This window comes from Xenopus laevis, chromosome 6S, assembly GCF_017654675.1.
Source record: "Xenopus laevis strain J_2021 chromosome 6S, Xenopus_laevis_v10.1, whole genome shotgun sequence".
NCBI lineage: Eukaryota > Metazoa > Chordata > Amphibia > Anura > Pipidae > Xenopus > Xenopus laevis.
The window spans coordinates 61,420,259-61,437,684 of NC_054382.1; positions in this window are offsets into that span (position 1 = coordinate 61,420,259).

Genomic DNA, 17,426 nt, shown 5'->3' on the forward strand with positions numbered 1-17,426 from the left:
ATGAGTTGCTGCTGTGGGTGCAGGAAAATGGATACATTTTCCTTGTAACCTCTCTGTCCCTTCTGAAACCCAGAAGAGTGACCCCCAGCATCCTAAAATATAATCTGGTGCTGACCCTCAACCCTCTGTTATGGATCCCCAACCTGCTGCTCCCCTGCAGCTGGATGCCTTGGTTTCATTTATCAAACAGGCATTGGTGCAAGGTGTTCAGGAAGCCTCTTCATTTTTGCCTCCTAGGAGATCTAAGAGGCCCAGGGAAGTGTTATATGACTCGTCAGAGATCCCTGAAGAGGAATGATATGATCTGGATGATGATCGGTCTGACCTATCCGAGGAAATGGAGGTCCTGTCAGAGGATGAATCTGGTCTAGACACGACAGCAGGGAGAAAGGCTTTGAGTCTGAAGGGGTTGCTGCCTAAGAGTTCTCCTCCTGACAATTTTTCTTCTGTGGAGATAATCCACATTTTCAGTATATGACTAAATTAGAGAAATTATTAATTCTGGGTGGAAGAAAACAGAAAAGAGGGTCATTGTCCAGGCGAAATTCAAGGGGAGGTCAATACAAAACTGAGGGACAATCCTATACAAGTGGATGTGGCTGTAGTGCGGTTACATACAGTAGTACATAGTTACATACAGATGAAGCCACTTGGATTTGTGAGTTAAATGCGTCATGACTCAGAGTTAATTGAAGAAACTGTGTTATCTAAAGTTATCTTAACTCATTTAATGCATTTAACCTTTTCATTAGCATACCAAAGCACCATTGTTCACAATGGTGAATGCTTTAATTAGATGGGATGTTGTGTCACAGTTTTCTGTGTTAAATGAGATAAATGGGATATCTGTGTTTAGTTATTCTGTGTCAAACAGACAAACCAAAGTGGCTGCATCTGTAGTTAAATCGGGTTGAAAAAAGACAAAGTCCATCAAGTTCAACCCCTCCAAATGAAAACCCAGCATCCATACACACAATCCTCCCTACTTTTAATTAAATTCTATATACCTATACTAACTATAGAGCTTAGTATCACAATAGCCTTTGATATTATGTCTGTCCAAAAAATCATCCAAGCCATTCTTAAAGGCATTAACTGAATCAGCCATCACAACATCACCCGGCAGTACATTCCACAACCTCACTGTCCTGACTGTGAAGAACCCCCTACGTTGCTTCAAATGAAAGTTCTTTTCTTCTAGTCTAAAGGGGTGGCCTCTGGTACGGTGATCCACTTTATGGGTAAAAAGGTCCCCTGCTATTTTTCTATAATGTCCTCTAATGTACTTGTCCCCTCACAAGCACCTTTTTTCCAGAGAAAACAACCCCAACCTTGAAAGTCTACCCTCATAATTTAAGTCTTCCATCCCTCTAACCAATTTAGTTGCACGTCTCTGCACTCTCTCCAGCTCATTTATATCCCTCTTAAGGACTGGAGTCCAAAACTGCACTGCATACTCCAGATGAGGCCTTACCAGGGACCTATAAAGAGGCATAATTATGTTTTCATCCCTTGTGTTAATGCCCTTTTTTATGCAAGATAGAACTTTATTTGCTTTAGTAGCCACAGAATGACACTGCCCAGAATTAGAAACGTGTTATCTACAAAGACCCCTAGATCCTTCTCATTTAAGGAAACTCCCAACACACTGCCATTTAGTGTATAACTTGCATTTATATTATTTTTGCCAAAGTGCATAACCCTGCATTTATCAACATCGAACCTCATTTTCCAGTTTGCTGCCCAGTTTTCCAATTTAGACAAATCACTCTGCAAAGTGGCAGCATCCTGCATGGAACCTATAGTTCTGCACAATTTAGTATCATCTGCAAAAATAGAAACAGTACTTTCAATGCCCATCTCCAGGTCATTAATAAACAAGTTGAAAAGCAAGGGACCTAGTACAGAGCCCTGCGGTACTCCACTAACAACACTGGTCCAATTAGAAAATGTTCCATTTACCACCACTCTTTGTAGTCTATCTTTTAGTCAGTTCTCTATCCAGGTAAAAATACTCTGTTCCAGGCTAACATTCCTTAATTTAACCAGTAACCTTTTGTGTGGCACTGTATCAAATGCTTTAGCAAAGTCTAAGTAAATCACATCCACTGCCATCCCAGAATCGAGGTCTCTACTTACCATGCTGACACAAACTCATAGTATTATGATTTGCTATGAAGTCCAGTATCTTATCCTTTATTAACCCTTCGAAAAGCTTTCCTACCACTGACGTCAGACTAACTGGCCTATAGTTTTGAGGCTGAGAACGGGATCCTTTTTTGAATAGAGGCACCAAATTAGCAATTCGCCAGTCTTGCTTGGTTGGTCAGGAAGACTACCTTACCACTGGATGATACTTCTACTTTTAAAAGGGTGTTTACCTTTAAATTAGCTTTTAGCATGTTTGGGGAATACTGAACAACTTTTTAATTGGTTTATATTATTTATTTGTATTCAGAGGTATTTAATTTTTCTTTCTTCTTCTGACTTTTTCAAGCTTCCTAATAGGGGTCACTGACCCACTGACCTGTCAAGGTTGGGTTGTTTTCTCTGGAAAAAAGACGAGGGGACATGATTACACTTTACAAGTACATTAGAGGACATTATAGACAAATAGCAGGGGACCTTTTTACCAATAAAGAGGATCACTGCACAAGCGCCACACTTTCAGACTACAGAAAAAGCACTTTCATTTGAAGCAGCGTAGGTGCTTCTTCACAGTTAGGGCAGTGAGGTTGTGAATTCCCTGTTGGATGTTGTTGTGATGGCTGATTTTGTTAAAGGAACAGTAACACCAAAAAAATTCATTTAATTTAAAATATAATTTGCTGTTGCCCTGCACTGGCAAAACGGGTGTGTTTGATTCAGAAACTCTACTATGGTTTGTATAACCAAGCTGCTGTTTAGCCATGGGGGCAGCCATTTAAAGATGAAAAAGGACAAAAAGGCACATGTTACACTGCAAATAACAGATAAGCTTTGTAGTATACAATGGGATTGTATATACTGTAGCCTATCTGTTATCTACCATATGTCCTGTGCTTGAATGGCTGCCCTCATGACTACACAGCAGCTTGTTCATATGAACTATAGTAAAACTATAGTAGTCTTTCTGAAGCAAACACCCCAGTTTTACCAGTGTAGGTCAACAGTACATTATCTATTCATTCTATAAAAACACTTTCATTTTTTGATGTTACTGTTCATGTAATACTTTTAAGAGTGGCTTGGATGATTTCTTGGACAAGCATATTATCCAAGGCTATTGTGATACTAAAATCAATATTTAGTATAGTATAGATATGGGTATATATATAGTTTATGTGAGTATACGGAGGAGTCAGTGGGAGTGTGTGTATGTATGGATGCTGGGTTTCATTTGGAGCAGTTGAACTTGATAAACTTTACAGTAGAACGCTGAGTCTCCAGCAAATAAATCCTTTTGAAGCTCAAAGCAGTACAAAGCAGGCAAGTCTTATGGGAGGTTGTCGTCCTGGAAGTCGTCTAAGTACGAGTCACGTCAGCTGGCAAAGAAGGACTTTTCCTTTGCATCCTCCTCTTCTGGTAGGGTGCAATGAGACTATAAAGGTCCAACCTTACAGAGTTGGGGTGCATCTTCCGCTCTTTTAAGAGGTGTGGGCCAAAGAGATCTGAGACCTTTGGGTTGTACAGAATTTACAGAGGTTCAGACAATATTTCAGGAATACGTGGATCAGTTGCTGGATATTGGAGCAGTCAAACCAGTGCCACCCACACAGCAGCGTTTGGCTATTATTCAAAAACTCTTTTTAGTCAAGAAGGCTTTTAGACCAATTCTAGATCTTTGACCCTAGAATCAGTACATATGATGCAGAAGGTTAAAAATGGGATCCCTAGCTTCTATAGTGACCACAGTTCATCTACAGGGGTGATTAGTCATGGTAATAGCACTACTGAGAGTAAAAGGAGTATCTTCCTTACACTACCTCAACGACATTCTGTTGGTGGCCAATTCGGAGGAGGAAACTGTAGGAAGCAGGGACAAGACTCTATCCATTGTTTATTTTCCAGCTGTATCATAAATTGAGAGAAAAGTCATCTGGTTCCTACACAGAGCCTGATCTTTCTGGATCCACATCTGGGCACTTCCCTAGGGTCTGTGACACTTCCAGATCAGAAGGTAGCATAGGTTCTGAGCCAGGTGGATATCTTCAGAAGGTAATCAACAGTTACAACCAGGGCGTGTATGTCCTTCTGGGACTTTTTTCTTCCTTGATCCAGATGGTACATTGGGAGAGAGAGCACCTGAGGCTGCTGCAACTCTTCTTTCTGAAGTCAGAAGCTGTGAATACCTTGAACCTAAAACAGAAGCTTGTGGTTTCCAAATAGGTGAAGGCAAGTCGGAACTGGTGGCTGGAACTGAAGAATCTAGCCTGAGTATTGCCTTTTTTGCAGACAAATTATGTGACGATATCCACAGATGCATTACAAACAGGCTGGGTGCATTGTTGAATGGGTTGTAAGCTCAAGGTCAGTGGCGGGTGCTGCACCTTCCCTCCAGTGTTCTGGAATTAAGAGCAATAAGGATGGCTCATTTAGCATTAGCGGAAAGGATCAACCACAAGCGGTAAAAATCCTTTCTGACAAAGCCACTGTGGTGACTTACAGTAAGCAGGCAAGTGCTGTCATTCAGTATTGAATGGGTAGAAGAAAATCTGTTGGGCTTGGTAGCAATCCATGTACCAGGGAATATTATAGACCAAGGAGAATGGTCTCTCAGTGTGCCAGTTTTCCAATCTGCATTAGATGTTCCCTATGTAGACTTTATGGCATCAGACCAAAGCCACAAATGCAAGAGATTCTTTCAAAGTTCCCCTCTCCCAGGTCAAGTATGATGAGTGCCCTAAGCCAAAGTTGGAGAGGGATGTTAGGCTATGTCTTCCACCATTGTCCATAGTTTGGAGGGTGCTGAAGAAGATCGACATGGAAGGGCTGTTGATAATTGTGATAATTCCTGGTCCAGACGTCAATGGTTTCCATTGCTCAAACAGTTTGCAGTGGAACCTCCGATTAGGCTGCCTGTTCTGCAGAATCTCCTGTTGAAAGGACCTGTGCCATTCAAGAATGTGGGTTGGTTGTCACTGATGGCCTGGAAGTTGAGATGCAGAGGCTTGTGGATGCAGACTTTGGAGTTGAACTAGTGGATCTGATGTTAAAGTGTGGAAAACCTCAACCTCATGTCAGTACTATAGGCTCTGGAGTGGTTTAGTGGTGATCCTCCTTTGTCAGCTGTACTTGAGTTTCTCTTCCAGAAGAAGATCAGTATAAGTAACCTCAGGGGGCAGATGTCTGCTCTGTCCGTGCTGAGAAGTCTTGGGCAATGGAACCTCATTTGATGTTTCTTCAATGTCATCAAAAGGATCTGCCCTTCTGTTAAACAAAGCGCCACCCTGGGATCTTCCTTTGTTTCTGAATATACTGTCATCTTCTCCATATGAGCTGCTTGAGAAAGCTTCTGGCTGGCACGTCACATTTAGGGGCAGATTTATCAAAGGTTGAAGTGAAAATTCTAATTTAAAAAATTCAAATTCCGAGCTAATTTTTGTGTAAATCGACTAGGGAATAGTCCAAATTTGATTTGAATTTGAAAAAAATTAGAAAATTCGAATTTCAAAATTTATCATGTACTGTCTCTTTAAAAATTCTACTTCGACCATTCACCATCTAAAACCTGCCGAATTGCTGTTTTAGCCTATGGGGGACCTCCTAGAACTTATTTGTAGTCAATTGGTGGACTGTGAAAAACTGAAGTTTTTTTTGGAAAAACTTTGAATCGAATTATACTTATACTTCTATTCAATCGAAAACTGACCTGTTCAGCCAAAAAAAAACTTAGATTCAAGTTCGGTTGGTCTTTTTGGATTCGAATTTTGAAGTTTTTCAAATTCGAAATTCGACCCTTGATAAATCTGTCCTTAAAGATGTTATTCTTGGTGGCTATCACTTGGAGATCAGAGTGGGAGAGATACATTCCTTATCTGCAAGGGAGCCTGAAACTGTTGTGTTTTTGGACAAAGTAGTGATGAGACCTGCCTTTGAGTTTCTGCCAAAGGTCTTGGCACAATTCCATTTAAATTTGGATATCATGTTGCCTTCATTTTGTCTAGATTCTAAGTCTGATCAAGAATGTAAGTGGCACACTTTGCATCTATTTCAGCCCATTTCACACAATGTTACCTGTAAATAATTGTTGCAAAGATCTGAAAGAATGTTTGTCAGAAACAGAGGTCATAGGTCTTGCACCATCCAAAGCAATTCATTCTTAGGCATGGATTGTATATTGCTTTGTGTTATACTATAAGTGGGCAGGCAGAGAGGTAACTCAGAACCTGAAGGCTCATTCAACCTGGGCTTTGGCAGTCTTCTTCTCACACTTTCATTAAACATTACAAGGTCAATGCTTTGTTTATCCCAAACTGCTAAATTTGGGAGAAAAGTCTTGCAAGCAGTGCTGCATTTAGAATAAGCTGTGTTCAGCATTATTTGTTGTCCATCCCTTCTTTGGCTATGGTAGTTCTCATGTTGGTGAAGTGCTGCCATGGTGGCTTGAGAAAAAGAGAACTTTTTTTTACTTAGCATAATTTCTATTTCCAAGTCACCTTCCATGGCAGCATTCACCAAACCAGGTTGAACTAAGAGACAAAGATGGGGGGATGCAGAAGAGGGTATGTACTTATAATCTGAGTTACCCCCTTCCTCTCCAGTGACCTGTGGGTGAGGATTACTAATATTGGAGATTGCTGCCATGGACATTGGCTTGGAAATTACAGTATTTTCCTACCATGTATATACTGTACATTAAGTTGCGCACATCTCTTCCACCCAAATGACATATTTTCTATTAACTATATCCCCTCCATTTGCCAGCACCATCACATATTCCTAAAACAAATTGCTTTAATCCAGCTGCAGTTTTTCCTCTGACACATCTTCACTGACATTTACATCACAGCAGGCTTTCAATGACCATTATTCAGTGTAAAGTTCAAGAATGCAGGCTTACACAGGCACAACTTACTCTGTTAAAAAGCACAACTTTAGTAGCAGAACTTATAGAGAAGAATTTCTGTGGGAACCAACATTGCCATCACTTCAATGATGAGACTGAACTGGGTGTGTTTTGTAAATCTGAGCTGAGAAGGGTCACTGCCTTAGCTTGAAACTGAGCATGCTTAATATTCAACATTTACAAGAAATTTCTGAGGGCGAGGCAAGTGGATTAGAGGAGGAAAAGGAATCCTAAGTGGATGCTGCAGCCTTACCTTACTAATAACCTTTAAACATACATTTTAGATACCATGTTCTCTGCCTGCCTCTATTACAAACTTTTGGTAATATGCTACACACTACTAAACTGCTAAAAGCATGAAGTTGCTATAGCTGGAGGTAAACAAGTCACTTCTGCAAAGAAATAACCTTCAATTTCAACTGTAAAACTTTTGCGGTGATCAGAGCATTCACAGACATCTTACCAGGACCAGACCAATTGACAGGACATACAAGAGGGTTTAGGGATAGTGATGGGTGAATTTATATGGCAGACGCAAATTCGCAGAGAATTTCCGCATTTTACTGCCGGAAAATAAATTTGCAAAATTGGTGTGAAAATTCACAGTTGAATTTTCGTTGACGTCAAAGATTTTTTTTGACGATGTTGATGATGTATCGTGGAGATGTGGGACTAAGGCCTTAGCTTTGGGGAGATACCAGTCAGCTGGAAATCCATCCGGGGGAAGGTTGTGAATCGCTAGCGCTAGGTCATATTTCGTTATTGGGGAGTCTAAGTATGCCTTTTGTTTGGAATCTAGGGAGTTTACAGGTATATTTGAGAGGTACATGCTTATTTGATCAGCAGGGACTGCTAGTCTCGTTGCATACAGCGTGGCATAATATTTAGCAAATTCATGGGCTATGCCCTCAGGGTCAGTTACTTCTGTATTGTCCTGTCTTATTAGTCTAGTTACTGCTATAGTTTCTGTGGGAGATTTCGAGAAACGTGACAAGAGTTTGCTATTCTTCTCTCCCTGGTCAAAGATTCTTTGTTGGGTATAGAGTAATTCTTTCTTGGTGAGTTCTGTCTGTTTTAACAATAAGGCCTGTTGCACCTATTGCATCTTCTGATAAGTACTATCTGTGGGACCAGCTGCTTGATTTCTCTGGGTTTCTACGCACACACGTTCGAGGTGAGAGACCTCCTCCTGCAGGGACCTTCGATATAGTTTTATGGCTTGTATTAAGCTACCCCGGAGGACCGCCTTAGAGGCATCCCAGAGTATATTGGGTGAGGCTGTATTTCTATTCTCTTCCCAGTATTGTGCTATCGCTCTGTCACTTTCTTCTGCTATGGTGGGGAGCCGCAGCCAAATTGGACTGAGGCGCCATTGCTTGACATGGCGTTGGCCTGGGAGCACTAGTGTCAGGAGTAGAGGGGAGTGATCAGAGAGGGCCTGAGGTAACAATTTAACGTCAGCAGTGTATTTTATGAAGTCTTGGGTCCCCAGAGCCAAGTCAATTCGGGAGAGTGACTTGTGAGTTGTTTTGAGTGACAGGAGAATTTATTACCCTGAGGGTGTTTAAGTCTCCAGAGGTCTGAGAGGGCCATAGCTTCTGCCCATCGGGCCAAGGTGGAGCATAAGTTATTACCAGGGGGAATCCTATCTATCAGGGGGTTCATTACCATGTTTAGGTCTCCTAGTATACACATGAGGGCAAGTGGAACAATTTTTCCCATCACCAACTCCAGTAGTCCCAGTGTGAGAGGGGGAGGAACATAGTGAGTGCATAAGGTGAGCAGCATGTTGTATATTTGGCAGTGGAGTACAACATACCTGCCTTGCGGATCAATTTTGACTTGTAAGCATTTGTATGGGATGCCTTTACGCACCAGTATGGACACCCCTCGGGCATATGTTGAGTATGGGGAATGGTAGCTGTGCGCAACCCAATTCTTTTTAAGTGCTAGTAATTTCTGTCCCATTAAATGGGTTTCTTGGAGGCATAGTATCGTAGGCAGATATGCAAATATTGCTGCTCTCTTATATTTGGAGTTCACCCCCCTCACATTCCAAGACATTAGAGATATATTATTACTCTCCATTTTGAAATATACAGTACATATTAAAATACAGTTATGTCCCCAGGCGGGTTGGGGGTGGAGAGGTAGGGTAGAGATAAATCAAAAGAAAAATCACAGAATAAATATAACATTCCCATCCTTGCCCGGTCCCAAACGTGGGTGGGCCTAATCCCATAACAATGTTCATGGCAAGCAAGTTACCCCTACGGGGTAGTTTCCAAGCATCTGCAGGGGTGCGTGCACAGATCTCCATCTGTCAGCTCCCCATCCCTTCTTTGGGTTATGCCGGTGAGTTAGAAGGATATTGCAAGATCTTATAATGTTAGATTTGGGGGTGCTTATGCGTTTCAAGCCATAAGGGGTTTGTGCCTGTAGTGGCCTTCCTTATCTCTGACAGTGGTCTATCCCATACTCAGACTCAGTTTAAGAGGCATAACCCCCCTATGTTGACCTGCGTAAGGTAGGTATTGGGACAAAATTATCAAGGTTTTGCTTACCCTTTTGCACCAGTTCTCAGATCTATTCAAATGTCTGCTTCAAGGAATCCGCTTTGCGCTCCAGTGTTGTTGTGATTGGAGCTGTTCAGTTAATCATTGCTCATTTTGGGGAGGAGGCTAGTTGTTTCTTCTCCTTCTTGGTCCTCTTCCATCCAGCCAGTTGTTGGCTATTGCAGGTGTAGTGAAGAAGTGCGTGGTCGTTCCATCTTGGACCCTAAGACACGCTGGGTACATCATGGCGTAGACCATCTGATCCGCTCTGAGCCTCTTCTTTACAGCAATAAATGTAGCACTCTGCCTCTGTAGCGCCGCAGAGAAGTCAGGGTATAGAGATATTGTTGCATTTTGGATCACTATAGGCCCTTTTCACCTAGCAGCCAGTAGTGCCGCATCTCTATCCCTAAAATTCAGGAGTTTAGCTAATAGTGGTCTTGCAGGGGCCCCAGGTGGGAGGGGGCAGCTTGGGACTCGGTGTGCTCGCTCCACGACCAACTGTGAGGAGAAGATGCTTGCCCAAATTTGTTGCAGCAGCAATTGTTCAACATATTGTTCTAGGGCATCTACCTCTTCCTTTTCTGGAAGGCCTATGATGCGTATATTATTTTGCCTCTGGCAGTTTTCCAGGTCCTCCACGTGGCTTCAGTCTGCTTTAACGGCCTCACCAGGGTTTGGAGTTCGTCTCACATTGGTCTGATTTCATCCTCTACCGTTCCCACATGCGTCTCTACCTCCTTTACTCTATCTCTGACATTTTGGAGGTCGTGACGCAGCAGAGAGATGTCCACCAATCCCTTCTATGCAGCCTGACAGCGTGGCTGTGCTTGTTTGGAGCGCCGCTGTGTTGGTGTTAATCGCTGTGAGAAGCTGCAGCATAGTGGGCTCCTCTGTGTTCCCATCGGATTCTGCAGTGGCGTGCTGGTAGAGGGAGGTTGAGGTTCTCTTTGTGCCCTGCTGAGTACCACCACCATTTTGTGAGGATGCCAGGTATTGATTGAGCTTGTTATTATGCTCGCGCCTGGTTTTGGGCTCACCTTTCTTCATTTCCTCTGTTCCGTAAAGCGTCCTTGGCTCAATGAGCACTCGTTGGTTTCAAAAAGTCCTATTTTGTGCCTAATAGTGTGTCGGATATTTCGAAGGGGAATGGGAGCTCAAAAAAGCCTGTCTTAACACTCCTCCATCTTAGACACCCCCCCCCCCCGGTTTTAGAGTTATTTAGCTTTTTATTCAGCAGCTCTCCAGTTTGCAATTTCAGCAATTGGGTTGCTAGTATTCAAATTACCCTAGCAACCATACATTATTATAAATAAGAGACTGGAATATGAATAGGAGAGGGACTGAATTTTATAATAAAAATTAGCAATAACTATACATTTGTACCTTTGCAGAGCATTTCTCTTTAGATGAAGTCAGCAACCCCTATTTGAAAGCTGGAAAGAGTCAGAAGAAGAAAGCAAATAATTAAAAATCTATAAAACAGAAAAAAAATGTAGGTCAATTGAAAAGTTGCTTAGAATTAGCAATTCTATAAAATACTAAAAGTTAAACTTAAGTTTAAAAGTGAACCACCCCTTTAAGGAAGTTTCCCCATAGGGCATATGAACCATTCTTAGAAAAAAAAATCCTATTTTGATGATACTATGCAATGTATTTATTTGTATGTATTTAATACGATTTTTTTGTTTTGGTATCTGATACACTTTTCCATTGCAGACCCTGAAAGATGACATATGTCCATCAAATTTCACTAAGAGCCCAAGCCTGCAGGACGCTAATGTAAGGTCTGTCTTTTTTTGCTCCCTATAATGATGTGTGAATATGTCCTTTATTTTATATTTATTTATTTTGAAGAAATGATCTATCACTTGTTATTTATTCTAGAACAAGTATTTTCATTTAAAGGTAGGTCTGTTAGATGTGAAACCTAAAGAGTAGCTATTGACTTCAATTTAAACCTGTCAAAAATATTAACAAATACTAAAATATTCTCAAAACAAGTAAAGACTCTGTAAATTATCTGTGAAATGTCACCATTGTATTTTCCCCATTTAGTTGTAGTGGGGAAAATTCCCTAGAGATTTATGTCACAAAAAAATACGTATGTGGGATATTAGCAAGGAGGAGATGATGTATAAAATGAGATACAAAAGTACCAGCAAATTAATTCTTGTGATGATATAATTGGTGAGAAATCTCACCAATGCAAAGTTAATTTGCCAAAACTTGGGCCACTCTCCTTTTTAGTAATTTGGCTGAGTTGTTTTAAATTCTCTCATGGAAAAATACCACCTGCCACAAAAAAATTGAATGTTTAGCAATGCAAAGCTAATCATCCAAAAAATTTTGTACTATTCCTTTAATAAATTGGCAAGTTCATTTATTAGAATACACCAAATTTATATGCCCAAACATAGAGGTTGACTAATAATCTGCCCTAAATTTTCAAACAAACCGAATCCGAAACCTTAAGTCATGAGATTTTAAAGCTCTGAATAAACGTGACTGTTATCGTAGTTCCAAGAAATCAGGCTACTATATGTGTATAGCTGTTGCAGGGTGCCAACTCGGCATTATACTCTAAGATTCCACAGATTTTAGGCCCCTCAAAATCAGATTCTGCCTAAGAATGATTATCTTTAGTAGTTTTTTGGTTGTTTAATGGTTGTTAGCAAAGGAGTCTTCAGCCTGTGTTTGGAGATCACCTGCTCTCATTTCTATGGTATTTTGAAAGGCGTATTTATCAAAGGATGAATTTCACTTTCACCCATTGATAAATGCTCTTTTAAAAATAGAAATGAATGTAGAGTGTTGGGATTTCACTCTAGAGGACTGTGGCAATCTCTAACTTCACTTTTTGATAAATAATCCCGTGTCGGAATGATTTCAAATATTTAGCATTTTTCAAGGTTTTTTTTCTTCCTCCTCAAGCAGACTTTTTTCACCCATTCCAGCCACTGTCTGGTTGCTAGGATACATTGGACCCTACCAACCAGATGGCTGCTGAAAGTGCAAACGGTAAAGTTGCTGAACAAAAAGCTTAAATCATTTAAAAACCAAAAATGAAATAAAGAATGAAGACCAGTTGCATATTGTCTCAGAATCACAGTGCTGCTCAATATGTTGGTGCTCTAAAAATACTCGTTAATAATAATAATCATTGTCTGCATCACACCAACGGTTAATTTAAAGGTAAACTACGCCTTTAATGTTGATTTAAACTATGTATCAGAGAATTTTTTTCATTTTGAATCTCTTGATTAATATAGGTGAGTAACTGGAGTAATAAAGATTAATATATAGATATATGCTGTTTTCAGGAGTCCAACTTCAATTCGAAGTCCCATTTCACTTCACAGTCCTACTTCACTAAAGAGCCCTACTTCATTAAAGAGCCCTACTTCATTAAAGAGCCCTACTTCATTAAAGAGCCCTACTTCATTATGGAGCCCTACTTCAATACCAAGCCCTACTTCAATACCGAGCCCGGTATCAATACGAAGTCCAGCTTCATTTCGTGGTGAAAGTACACAGTCCACAGGATCCTCATCGAGCAAGCCAGAAACCCGACCTCCAAGATTAAAGAGGTTGACAAGACAATTCAGTTTGTGAGTAGAAGAATGTGTGCTTCATTCATAGAATTCTTGGATCTTCATATATACCTGACAAAAAGCAATGTAGTAATGCATGAGCTGGTAGTTTCCCAACCCTCATCCCTTCTATCTTTCCACATATGAACATGAGCCTAACCCTGCCTGAAGTTTTTTGGGTATAGAAGCCTACACCTGACCTACACCCTCTGTTGATTTAGGAGAGTTCTGTTGGGTTTCAGGTCAACCCTTGAAACACAAAATTGTATTTGTATTTTAGGTATTGTTCTCATCAGAAAGGCTTACATGCACACTGGCAATATCCCTTGACTTTATTTTTACTATATTAATCTGTACACAGTGGCACCCCTGGCTTAGGTGTGCAAACCTTTAATTATTGTATTTATTATTGTCAACCTTTATTGTGTGTATGAAAAAATAGCACAATGGTTGGTGTATGCTAAATCATCCCTAGATTATGTCAACGAAATTCAGATCTTTAAGGAAATGTATAAAAACATCTAGTATAGTATAGTATAGAGTACCTCCTATTGTAAAATATAAGGATATTTTAAATCACTGATGAGTTGTAACTGGTCAGATTAAGAACTGCATATCTCTTCAGTCAGGTCTTATTCAAAAAGTTATATATATGAGAAGTAAATTCTGTACTACATAAAGCTAATGTACTACTTTTCCTCGCAACAAATGTGTTAACATTCTGTTTTTACTGACCATGAAAAGCGAGTTAGGTATTCACTTTGCCAGTGTGTCTTTTTATTTATCAGCTTTCTATAATTATCAGTCCCTTGGTAAATCATCTGCAATCCTCTTTCCCTCTGAACAACATAAAGGATTGTTGAATGAATTGTATTTGCATGAACACCTTAAGCTCCCCATAGACGCGACAATTCTTCTTGCCGAACGACCGATTTTAGGGAAGTCCAACCAATCCTTCGAAATTATCGTACAGGCTGAATTTGGTCAAAATGTGTAACTCAGTGTCATTTTTATCTACTTTGAATGTGTTTAAGTAGCTCTGTTTGTTGTATTGTCTTGTCTCTATACCAGATTGTGCCGCATTTACTAATGAGCAGAACCGCCATCAGAAATCGCAGGGCCCCATACGACAAAATTTCCTGGGCCCCCTGGGCTGCACCCACCGCAAGCCCCACCTACATGTCCGTCCTCCCCACCCCACAGGTCCGCCCTCCACCACACAGTAAAAAAATAAAAAAAACTTGGTGGCTAGGGTTCCCACATGTTAATAAAAAATAAAAAGATATTGGTGGTCAGGGCCCCCCATAAAAAAACATTTGTGGCCAGGGCCCCCCCATTAAAAAATATTGGTGGCTAGGACCCCACATGAGAAAAAAAATTGGTGGCCAGGGCCCCCCTCCCTCCACATTATGAGAAAATTGGTGGCCAGGGCCCCTTAAACGTCCATGCCATCACAAAGTCAGCAACTCTCAGAAAGATGGGGGGCCCGGCTAATCAAGTAAGTGTGGCGTGGCCGGGCCCCCTTACCCTCAGGGCCCCCCCTGATGGCTGCCCTGCTAATGAGTGAAAGATTCTAGGTGCAAAAATCAATGCCATTTGTAATGTCTGTTTGATTACAATTTTCCCCAGAATCTCAGAACCTTTTGCAAACTGGCACACATTTGGTCATGCTGCTAGATGTAAATTGTTAGCAACACAGGCTTAAAAACTTGGCACAGGTTTAGTTACAGTAAATTGCAGGATATTCTGAGCTTTGTGCATGAGCAACATGGCTATACGCTTACAAGCCCCACAGTTCTGCTAGATTTCATAAATGTAGTTAAATAGCATTTGCAGGTTTAACCTGCAAAGTGAGCCCTATACTTTATGTATGGTAAGTGATAATTGATAATTACAGGGCTCCCTTAAACTATTGCCTACAACTGCTTTGTACAGTATATGACATATAAGGGCATAATGTAATAATTTGTCATACGTGCTACTTGTATCAACCCATTGCAACAAATTAGCAGGTGGTCTTTACTGGTCAGATTAAAACAAACACCTGATTGGTCATTATTTGTTATTTTTATTTTATGGCATTCCCCCATACCTTATACTTGGTCATGTTTTAACAAATAACAGTTGCTTCTGCACAAGTATATAAAGCCATTATTTAATTAGATAAGAACATTATTAAATTAGAGAGGGTACAGAGAAGGGCAACTAAGATGGTAAAAGGTATGGAAAATCTTAGCTATGAGAAAAGACTGGTCAGATTGGGGTTGTTCACGCTGGAGAAAAGGCGCTCAAGGGGTGATATGATAACTATCTATAAATATATAAGGGGATCATATAATAATCTCTCTAATGCTTTATTTACCAGTAGGTCTTTCCAGCTGAAGCAAAGTCATCCATTCTAATTAGAAGAAAGGAGGTTTCTTATAGTACACGTTGATCCAGGGACTAGTCCGATTGCCATTTTGGAGTCAGGAAGGAATATTTCCCCCCTCTGAGGCAAATTGGAGAGGCTTCAAATGGTTTTTTTTTTTGCCTTCCTCTGGATCAGCTAGCAGTTAGGCAGATTTAAATAGAGTTAAAAGGTTGAACTTGATGGACATTTGTCTTTTTTCAACCTAACTATGTTATATTGGGGTTTTATTCTCTGTGATGCTCTCAGACACAGCTACAGAGATCAAAACAATCTTATCCTACTTCTTTCCTTTCAAAAGAATGGGAAACATGTGGAGGGTGTGGATTGCTATTGCATTTTCTAACACTTTAATCTCCTTTGAAATAATGGTGTGTTCAGCTCTTAAAGGTGTATTTTAAACACTTTTTCATTTGATAATTTGTACATCAACAGTTTTATTATACCTGTTAATAGCACAATTGAATAACCCCCTTCAGAATATTGGCTAAATCTTGCCAGCCAATCCCATCAAAGATATGCAAATAAAACAGGAGAAGGAATCACGCGCAGAGCCAGCTCAGGGTGATTTTTTTTTTGTTTGGCTGCCTGCTAAATCCTGGGCTGGGAAATTCCCTACAGAGAGCTGAGAGCACAGAAAAGAGAACTTTAGGGCAAGGTCACACATGGTGTTTTTACTTTACATTTTTAAAAACGAGTGGTCGAGCGCAAATACGCCAATGAAACCACACATGCATGATAATATACGATTTTCAGCCTGTAGTTTTTTTTTCCCAACAGGCATTTCTGCATACCTCTCAACTGTCCAGTTTTTAGAGGGACAGTCCCTCTTTTGACAGCTCAACCTGCAGTCCCTCATTTGTACTGGAAAGTCCCATTTTTCTCTGCACTGAACAGCCAGAAAAAGAAACAAAGTTTCTAAATTAATTGGCTTTTGCCAGAGAGCCCAGAACAGCCACAGCTGCTTATAAAATACGTTTTTGTAACAATTTCAAGATAAGGAAATAAGTAATTGTAACAATATAACAATATAATATAACGGGTCCCTTGGGAAGTTAGACTCACAGCTTAAAGGGCAATTCACCTTCATTAGCAAAACTGTAATAAAAAAAAACACAGAAATGTTCAAACTTTCATAACCTGCCAAATTTTGTAAAATGAACATGGTAATTAGGGTGTGTGGCCACAAAAATGGGCTTGGTACAAAAAAATTGCCAACTTTTTTGTCCCTCTTTTTATTTCCAAAATGTTGGGAGGTATGATTTCTGTTTATTCTCATTCCTCACAATTTCCACTTTTGTGAAAAAAAGTGGAAAACAATTTACATGCAGAATGTAGCCTGCTCATCAATACGCAACATAATTACATCACCAGCAATGCCATAAATACATATATATACTAAATCCATCTCATGAGAATTTGGCCGCCATGTTGAAAATAGGTAGCATATTTCAGCAAAGTGTATTTCCAAACCTGCAAATCCCATAGAGTTCAATAATATTGTGTTTCCTTGGCGTATTGGCGTTTCTGCTAAAAACGCAAACACTGGTGTCTTGTGGCAGATGTTTGCCCACAAGCGCCCTGTGGAAATTGCTATAGTGCGTATTCCATTATTTTTAATAGGGTTTCATTTTGTGTTTATTTACGTTCAGCTGTACGTTTTTAAAAATGCAATGTAAAAACGCCAATGGGGCAGGGGCACTGAGCAGATCTGCTTCTCTCGGCCTGCAAAATTACTCAAGCTGAAAAAAGCCGCTGATCAGCTGCTGAAAACAGCCTGTGTGTCCATAGCAGGGCTGATACATGGTGTAACATGTCTC